Source organism: Ixodes scapularis, unplaced genomic scaffold, assembly GCF_016920785.2.
Source record: "Ixodes scapularis isolate PalLabHiFi unplaced genomic scaffold, ASM1692078v2 PGA_scaffold10__122_contigs__length_95168666, whole genome shotgun sequence".
NCBI lineage: Eukaryota > Metazoa > Arthropoda > Arachnida > Ixodida > Ixodidae > Ixodes > Ixodes scapularis.
The window spans coordinates 66,613,254-66,623,020 of record NW_024609836.1 but is presented as its reverse complement, the minus strand read 5'-3'; positions in this window follow the sequence as shown (position 1 = coordinate 66,623,020).

The window sequence follows — 9,767 nt, the reverse complement described above, 5'->3', positions numbered from 1 at the left end:
GAATAAAAACCTTCGAATGAAGAATCCAACTTTGCGTCGTTTTTTTCTTTTTTTCCAGGACATATACAACGAACGCTCGGCTCTGACGTCATGCCGGAGTGGTGGCGCTGCTGTCGGTGCACATGCGCGCGGTCTTCGTTCGATTCTTTTTTCTGCGCACACGGCGCGCCCATGCAAACCTCGTAGGGGAAAACGGCGTGAGCTTCGTCGTAAAGAAGAGTTTGTTGTTCGTCCTTCACGGCGTGTGCTCTGCTTATTGAGAATTCTCGAATAACTGGGCATAATTAAACTGCTTCCGTATCAAAATATCAGTCGTCATCGCGATAAGTTTCGGCCTATCGCGCTAAAAATAACATGCATGCGAAGAGTGTTCAGGTCGCCTTTTCTAGAACCTTGCGCGGCTAACAGTTTCATTATCCGCGTCCGATCCGCATCCGCAAACGTCGGGAGTAGATATACTTTTCATGAAAATTGTGCATGTGCAATGTTACGTTGAAGCGAAATGCGACTTTGATAATGCGAATTCAAATGTATTCATTGGAATAATAAACGGCATCGTTGCTTTCAGAAGTGTAGGCATCTTGGCGTAAGGAAGACACATAGTACGCCTAAGTTATAGCTTAGCGGATGATGATTGTTGGTTCGATAAACTGCATTTTATTGATTTGGTTTTCGAAGAACAAAAAACTGTCAACTTAGTCCGGGTTCGTCCCAAAATGGAAGGGAAAGAGCACGAACTTCAGCCGCAAACATGCAGTAATTTTGACATCATGAATCATATTTAGAAGAGCACAAACGAAACTATAGACGTTTAGCGTTTCCTTTTGTTTTCAGTCACGTGGGTTCCGTATCTGGCATGGGGACAAAAAATAATCAGAAGTTTCAACTTGGAATGAGCTAAACAAATATAGGTGAGGCGAAACAAGAATGTGTGAAAATCACGCATTTTTTCTTGAACACCTTTCAGCGGCGTAAAGAGACCAAAACGATGGTTTAACGCATACCAGAACTGACGACATTCAAGATGGCTGCGCTTTTGTGGAAAAAGGTGCATAGGAAGTATTCACTGGTGGCCATAGCAGTGTGTGAGACTGCTGAGCGCGTGCTGACGGTGAGCTTCCACATTCCTTTTGCAACGTGCATTCCGCATCATAGAGATTGGAGGTCTTAGCAGCCTAGTGAGCTTGTTCTGAGCATGCGCTCTAAAAGTCGCTCTGCTATATGGTGTGCAGTGAATACCCCCTATTCTTATTATAAATAATAAAATAAATATAAAAAAAATAAACAACCCAAATAAAAAAACAAAAATATATCATTAAAAAAAAAAAAAAGGCAACGAAACATTTATTTTTATTTTGAGGTATATCTATGGCTCGAGACGATTTTTTGTCAAGCGAGTGTAGCGGCCCTCCTTTGAACTTTTCTCTCTAGTGCCTGTGCGCTCCGAGTGAAGGTACAGTGAAGGAGAAGTAAGCAGCTTGGTTTGGCTTGGCTGCTGTGCTGAAAGACGTACGGAAGCCTCGTTGGCCTCGTGCGACTTCCGCTGAACTTCAGAGCACGCTGTGTGCTTGGATGTCTGTGCTGGTGAGGGTAGCAGTGGTAGTCTGCGTCTTCTGCTAGGAATCCGGAGTTGAAGCGTAGACTTTTCGACCGCATCAAACTGCTCGGGCTTCACCCTACGAAACACACCTCGAAGAACGGCAACCCTCCCCGCGGAAAGCTCGGAGGCCAGCGATGTGCTTGCGGACAGCGGTGCCGGCGAAACGGAGCTCCCGGACTGAGTCGTATGGGTACAAAACGGAAATGACAATTTCCTTATACTTGTTGTTTCTGAAACACCGAAATGTTTTGTTAAAGAAAAAAGGGCAACACAAAAAGAAATAAAAAGAAACGAAGATCAATAAGTAACTCTTAGAGCATATATAAAGTTGTCGAAGCAGCGCAAGCACCACGTGACTATTGTGACCAGTCATGTGACTGCTGTTTGCAACTTTTCCGAAAGCTCAATTCGGGCACCAACTACAAATTCGGTTCGCGCCGTAAATATAGCTCTAAACATTTTTTTCTTTGTAAGTTTATTTTATGATAACTTTTTTCTCTTTACCTATTTAACGAAAACATTCCACGGAGAAGGGGAACAAGAGGGACAAAGGACAAACTCAAATCTCCAAACACAGCTAGGTGACTTGTGCGCTACCGAAAAAATCCGCCTGGTCCGAGTATCGAACCCGGGTCCTGTTTAAAACGCTTTTCTGTCGCATAATTTTTTTTTTTAATGTTTATACGCGCCGACGCTAGAATCCGATGGAACGAACCAAGCAGCACAAAAAATTAAAGACGTTTACAAATCTCTGTAGTAGAAAATATAAAGGGGCCCACCAATCAATGGGCAATATAATCTGCAGAAAAGCAAGTCAGTCAGGCAGTGGCCATGCATGATCTTTCAAGCGCATACCAATAAAGGTGAGCTCTATCATAAATTTAGACGTTTAGACCTTTTAAATGTCTTGCAACATCATGAAACATTGATGCTAGAGGAGTAGTTGTATTTTCAAAATATGTTTATGCGGCGAAATCAAGACCATTTTGGAACCTGACAGGTCGCGGCCCCATTCGCACGCGGACAACTCGATTCTATTCCACACGGCGACAGGATATCGTTTGTATGCAGTCCGAGGGTTGTTTTAGCAAACCGCACAACAAAAGACTTCTTAAATCCCCGAAGATCTAGTCTGACAGAGCAACAAGGTTGAACGTAAAAAATACAAAAAGTTAGAGCACAGCAGTCGGGAGCCGCCCCAACGAGATTCTTTACATGATATGATATTACCTCAGAGCCTTCCGCGGTTGCCAATGTTGCCAACAAAAATGCCGTTTTTTGAGAACGCGTTTTGGGCAGAGTTTAAAATCCAATTTCCTGCGTGAAGAAGAATGAAAAATTCGGATCTTGCGCGGAGGGTGTTCCTAAACACAGATAAAATAAGATTTAATTGTTTTCTTAAAGACGAAAATTGACAATGGACCCGACAATCCTTTAAAGCTGAAACTAAGTATACAGTAACTGACATCTTCAGAAAAGCAGAGAGTGGCTTCATGTGTTCGCGTTTCTGGCGTTTTTGACTTGTTCTTCAACGTGCTTATCGGCCAATGACCCAATCTTATCGCGTGCACAGCGATATAATCAAACGCTTAGGACGCGCCGCGCCGTGCCGTCCTTCAACTGTCAGTAGCCGTTGGCAGCTTGCGAAACGCAAGAAACTGCTTATTACCTTCCCGATTCTTAGCTCATTCCCTGTATACTCCAGCGGTCTTATCTGCCGAATGCCGCATCCTCAATGGCAGCGGATTCATAATGAGATGCTTGGGAGACTCGACGTTCTGCTTTTGATTTTTTAAGTGGTCATCAGTTATACGGTACGGAAAGACAATGAGGGAGAGGAGGACACGAGAGACCGCGGGAACGTCAAAGCCTCGAGCTCCGATTGGAAGGGTAGGGCGTAGACGGAAAGGCTAGCTGTCTTTGTCTCTTTTCTTGGTTCGAACCCGTTCGATCGCCGAATGCCGGCGTATAGGGCGATTAACAGCGAGACGCTACGCGAGGAGCGGAAGACGCTCTCCTTCGCTCTGATTGGAGGGAGACAGCGGGTCTACCCACTAATCTTTCCAATCAGACACCGGCCCTTTGATAACGTCATCGCACGCTTTCATGTCCTCCTCTCCCTGACTTTACCTCCATATAGTCATGTTTTCGCTTATTAACACGAGGCATTGTCGAATTTGCGTCGAGTTGTTTTTATTCTAAAGGCATTTTTTGCGGCTTCCAGTTTTCCCCGGTGGGGACGCGTACGCTAACCTGCCTCACCGAAATACGGTGGTGACACATTATCAGGCAATGAGCCTTGGTTGGGTAATTGTTGCCTGTTTCGTGGTAAATGCTGGTAGTAAATTTCGTGCAGCGTCTTCCGTCGAAGAACCAGAAGGTGTATGGAGGATTGAAGCAACCGATCAGCGGGAATCGGGGCGAAACATAATAGTCGTAATTGTAAAAAAGAAATATTCCACGTATGCCCCGACTGACCACAAACTGTGTAGCCACTCAAATTTAGATTAGAGCTACAGCTTATACAAACGCGTGGTAATTGGTGAGTCTCGAGTTTGATTTTCAACCTTTTAAACATAGTTTATATTGCAAATTCTGCAATATGTTCTTTCTCATTGATTTTTTTTTTTGCGACGAGTTTACACTGATTAGGTACTCCTATAGTCGTTGGGAAGATATCGGGAGAATAGCACAAGGAAAGGAGGAGGGAACTTAACATCTCGCGCGAGGAGCGGACGACGCTCTTGCTCCCACTGATTGGAGGAAAGCAGTGTGCAGAGAAGAAGGAAGCTCATTCATCATTCAATATCAACAGTTGAAAACAACCCTTATGCCATGACGTAGCAAATTAATTACTTTCCCACAACATGAGATTACAAGCATAGGCTGGTAGTTGCACGTGAAATGTTCAGCTGTACCGCTAACTGTACGACCGTCACCTGTATACCCGCGATGTAAAATATAACGCACACATTTATCGCCCTTGCGCATTCTAAATGAATGAAAATGCATCAAGAGACACATCCACAGCACTGTTCGTTGCGACTGCTGTATGCCAAAGAAATAATACATAAGCAAATAGTTTGTAAGATTTGTCATTTAAAAGAAAAATATATTTTGATTAAAATCCAAGAACGAATGGTACAGGAGAAAAATAGCTCATAGGCGTCTGCGTTCTTCGACAGAAACCATAACAAGCGTAATCAAAATTAGAACAAAGCGTTCTAACAAAAGCAACTGCTGATACCAAGGAGCACTCTCGGCTTCCATGTCGTTAAGAAAACTTCGAGCGTCATTATCAATTCCATAAATTGTTGCGCGCGGTCTCATGAATTCGTCGAATCTGCATTAGCATAAAAATGCTTTCCTCTACATTCTTTTCAAATGTTCAAGGTAATAAAGCATATACCATATTGAGCACGCCTTTCGACGACTAACTCAGCAACATACATGAATCAGTTTTATTTTAGGCTCTTTGTTGTACACCTTTTCTTGCCAAATTATTGATGTATCCTACAGAAAACAAAAACATATGCACTCATACGAGCAGTCGTCATTAATGCCATTTAAAATACTCAAACAAAGAAATATCTGAAAACTAGGTAGTCTAAAGAACGAACTACAATTTTTTTTTTAATGGTTCAAGTCAATCTCCCTTAACTTATACACTTATAATACGCGCGAAACACAGAAAATATTTTGGGGCTTTGCGCGACGGCTATTTAACTCATACGTTACTACTTAAAGAATTATTAAAACAGGGGGAAGAAAACTATGCAATTCGTGTACAATCTGACAGGAGAAGTATGTAAACATCCATGGCCAGGCTTCATATAGAACCGTACGTTGTACATTGCACTCTGGAATATGGGTTGTATAGGTGTGCATGTGTTTTTGTTTGAATATCAGCCGCAGGCCGGACAAAACTGCCGGCTTTATTTTAATCCCCCCGTACTGCCCTCTGGTCTCTTTCTTCACCACCCACAGTTCCAGAGCCTAAATATTATCACTGAAATCATTAAAAAAACATAATTTTAGGTCCTTCTTCAAGGTACCTGAAGTTATTTCAATAAATATCATATACACTGGATAACCATTTAACAATGATCATACGGCCCTGTTTATTAGCATTTTGTTTTTGCCTGTTTTTTACACAAGAAGGAATGGTTGCAGCAATAATAAATAAGGTGTTGCCTGTAGATGTTCCCGTGTTTACTTAAAAAAGTCGTATGTTCGCCCACAACGTGGGAAGAAACGATAACCATAGCTGTAGCACGGTCACGCCATGCGGTTGGAATGGTGCGGTAACGTACATCGGGACGGCGTAGTTAATTATCCTAGCCGTCATGGTTGCCGTTATGGATGCCACGGACGGCCGCCACAAGAGCTCAGTGATCCGTGAAGTAAGTGTGAAAGCGCGGTGAAAATTTCTAAAACCATTCAACGTTACGTGTAGCACCTTGATAGTGCCGAGTAAAGATCGAAAACAAGCCTTTCATGCAGACAACACGGAAGTCTGTTTCCGACTTTCGTCGCGTCATTACTGGTGGGATGCCGGGGAGGCCGCCGGGGAAACCCGACTTCCCTGGCGTCGTGCCAAGAGCGAAGAGTATGACTTTGTTCCGTAGCGACGACGGGAGACGAGGTTGAAATCTCTGCAGTGTCGCCCGTAAAATCGCTTTAGAAAAGAAATGGTGTGTGTATGTGCGCGTGCGTGCGTGCGTGCGCGTGTGTATGTGTGCGCGTGTGTGCCCATGAGCCCGTGTGTGTGTGTCTGTGTTTGGTCGTGTCTGTGTTTTCTTCAAATGTCGGTGCGTTTTAGTGATATGTTTCGGACAGACGCTAAACGGACGGACGCTTACCTGTAAAAAAAAGTATCACTAAATTCGAATCAAAACGAGATACTTTTGATAAAATTCCGTCCTGACTGATACAGCAACTTCTAAAAATTTGTGTTTTGCCCGCTTCTTTTGCTTTTCTGTTAAGCTTTACTTTTCACGCCGGTAGATATTTATCGCTGTTTTTTTCTTCAACCGATTTTGTATTTTTGACACTGACGGATTATTACAGGATTCCCCGTAAACAATCTACAGGGCTTCTTTCACCGCAAAAATAAGCTACTCATCGCCGAAACCATATTCTACTCCCGAAGGTAGTGCTAGAGGTTCGAACCAGGTTCCAAATTTTCAGCGCGAAGTGATATCTCATTGAAAAGTTTTAAATTATTTTCTGAAAATGTCAGCTGGAAAAGGTTGGCCGATGGAGCTCTGATTACATGGTGCCCTATGGCGCCACAAACTGAAAATGGGTGAAAATGGGCCCCATTTTCTCATTGAATTTGATTAGAAAATCACCATAAATTTTGAATAAAAATCGGTACGTGCTGAAACCTTGGCTTCTGGTTCGGACCTGTAGCGCTAACTTTCGGCGAAGAATGAGGTTCGGCCGAGCATAGCTCATTTTTGCCCCTATTGAAAATTCCATCAAGATACATAATTTGGGACACTGACTGCCAGTGAGCAGCCTTGGTGGAGCGTGATGGACCATCAGACGTCATCTGATGGTCCATCAGATGACGTCTGACTGCCACTGCCAAGGGAATTTAATCAACAAGCGCAGCATTTATATAAGAGTAAAGCTATACGCTCTCATAAATACCGCCGAATGCCTCGATAAAACAAAATGTTCGAGACAAAAAAAGAAAAAAAAAAGGAAGAACACCGCGGATCGAACCCGCGACTACTTGCGCGCAAATCCGACACCTTAACCCCTTTGCTATGCCATCTTTTTTTTTTTCTTTATTGCCCCCTTGCTATGCCATCGCTTTGGAAACTCGATTTGACCATTCGTTTTATACGAGATGCTTCGGCTGCAAATGCAGTTAAGCCTTCAGCATGTTATGCAAATCACTCGTACGCCACTCGCCGTACTTCAGTTCTACTCACCTGCCATGTAGAGTACTTTCGCGCCGTAGAACGATCCTTTTGCTCGCGCGTCTCCGGCCCAGTAGACCTGGTACAGCTTGTCGTCTTCAACTACACCGCTAAAGTCGCTTACATCGTCGGAACTCACAACAGGCTGGGTCTTGTCGAGTAGAAATTCTACTAAAACATATGACATTGTAGAGCCCGGGCAGGATCGACAGGTTGGAGCAAGCGGTCAAACAAAACGAGTAGAGAGCGATAATTCATGAAAGCTCGGCGAAGCCTCTATGGGTGAAGCGAAGTCAGCGAACTGGCGTGTACGGCGGGCTTCTGATCAAGGTTGTCGGTCGTCTGCGTGTCATATCTCTAACATCAGCGGTTTTATTGGCTCACGTCCCGAAATCGTTTTCTTGTGCATAGATTATTTTTCGTATTCATAGATTTTACGAAACAGTGGTATCTGAAGGAACTTTACGTCCTTTGACCGTACGTCTGTCTGCACGTCAAAGCTTTTTGACGTACAGTCAGAGCCAATCGATGTACAATCAGAATCGCCATCAAGATATCTTGATGACATTTCGCGTTGGCCGACTGCCACCAGGAAACCATCAGAAAGTCGACAAGTGGAGTCTGACTGGAGTTTGACTGTCGGTCAGAGTAACTTGTTGGCCAATCAGACATGCTTGACGTACAGTCAGGCACAGTCAGCGGTCCACTAGAAAACATTGACTGCCAAACAGGGTTACATTGATGGATTTTTCCTTCGGGGTGGTAAAAAAAGAAAAAAAAAACAGGTAAATTTTATTTTGGAACATCCTGTATATGTGTTTTAAAGTTAGAATCCTATAGACCACTGATATCCAGACGCACGAGACTTAGTCCTGCCCAGTTGTCTTTGAAGTGTTCGTTCATAGCGTAGGGGAAAGAAATGTGTCCAGCCCATAGACATATATGCTACGATAAACGCGCCGCGAAGTCAAATCTATTTTCAAACCAACTTTATTGGCGTCTTTTCTTTCTTTTTTTCCCCTTTCAGTAAAATGCAGAAACATAAAAATTTGCCCCCCCGCCCCTAGTTCTTTTGCGCATACAGTTTCCCACGGATAGCTATTTAGGGTGCATAATTGTTGCCTGTATCGTAACAATAATTGACGTAGCCTTATGCCACGCCTTTCGTCGAAGATCCAGTAGGTCTCTAGATGTCTCTTGCAGCATATTTGTTTTATTCTATGTTAGTAACAGTACGCTAAAAGGTGGAAGTTTGCGGTATTTTTCGTGTCCATCTACTTGCCTCAAATTGCTTCATCGTTCCCTAAACCGATATACCGACACGGGCATGCAGCTTGATGAAGATGGGATCCTCAAGTTTTCTTTGCCAGAAATGCTCAAAGGCACATAAGCTTTAACCCTTGACCTTTCAAAGAAAAGGTGACATATGGTGAGCATCACCAGCAGATAATATTCGTAACGCTCAAATCAGAAACAAAATAATTCAATATGAAAGATTTTTCTGTATGCAGCGAAGAAAAGCCAAGCTGAAATGTTTTGGATGCGAGTTTAAAGGAACAAAAAAGTCTATACATGAAGAAAGCAAAGTACATGTGGTAATAACTTTTCACTCTCTTTGTACTTTGGAGGCTATACACAGAAGCTGGTGGACGCTGTGCTGGAGTGCGTGAACCGGGGGCCTACATATGCGATCGAAGAAAAGTATACGTATTAGGTTTCGCACGACACGCTCAACAGCCAATGTGGTCCCAAACCATCGATGGATGAAGCAGTTGCGAGGTTTTTCAACGTGAAACGTCAAAGCAGTTGTGCGCGCAGGTGACAGCGGTGTACACAGCCGACGACGCCGCTAATTGCATTACCAGATGTCAGTGGTTATTGTTTCGAACCAATTTTGGTAGCAAACGTGTTTGCGAAGCTTTTTTTTTTTTTTTTTTTTTTTTTTTTTTGCCGCTGACTTTTTTTTGACAATAACGGACATCGGAGGCGACGACTTTTGGTCTTACAATCCTCTAGCTTAGCGTGAAATCATGGAGGCTTTTCAGAAGCCTAAATTATCTGTGAGTATAAATGGGTCCCCGAGTGTTATCGTGAAAGTCTGCGCGGAAGCGATTTGTTCATATTTGCATCACATTTTAAACTTATCTGTGGTATCGGCTGTATTCCCGGCAATGTGGAAGCGTCATCTTGTTATTTCAGTGTTTAAGTCGGGTGACCGAAGTAAGGTGAGCAGT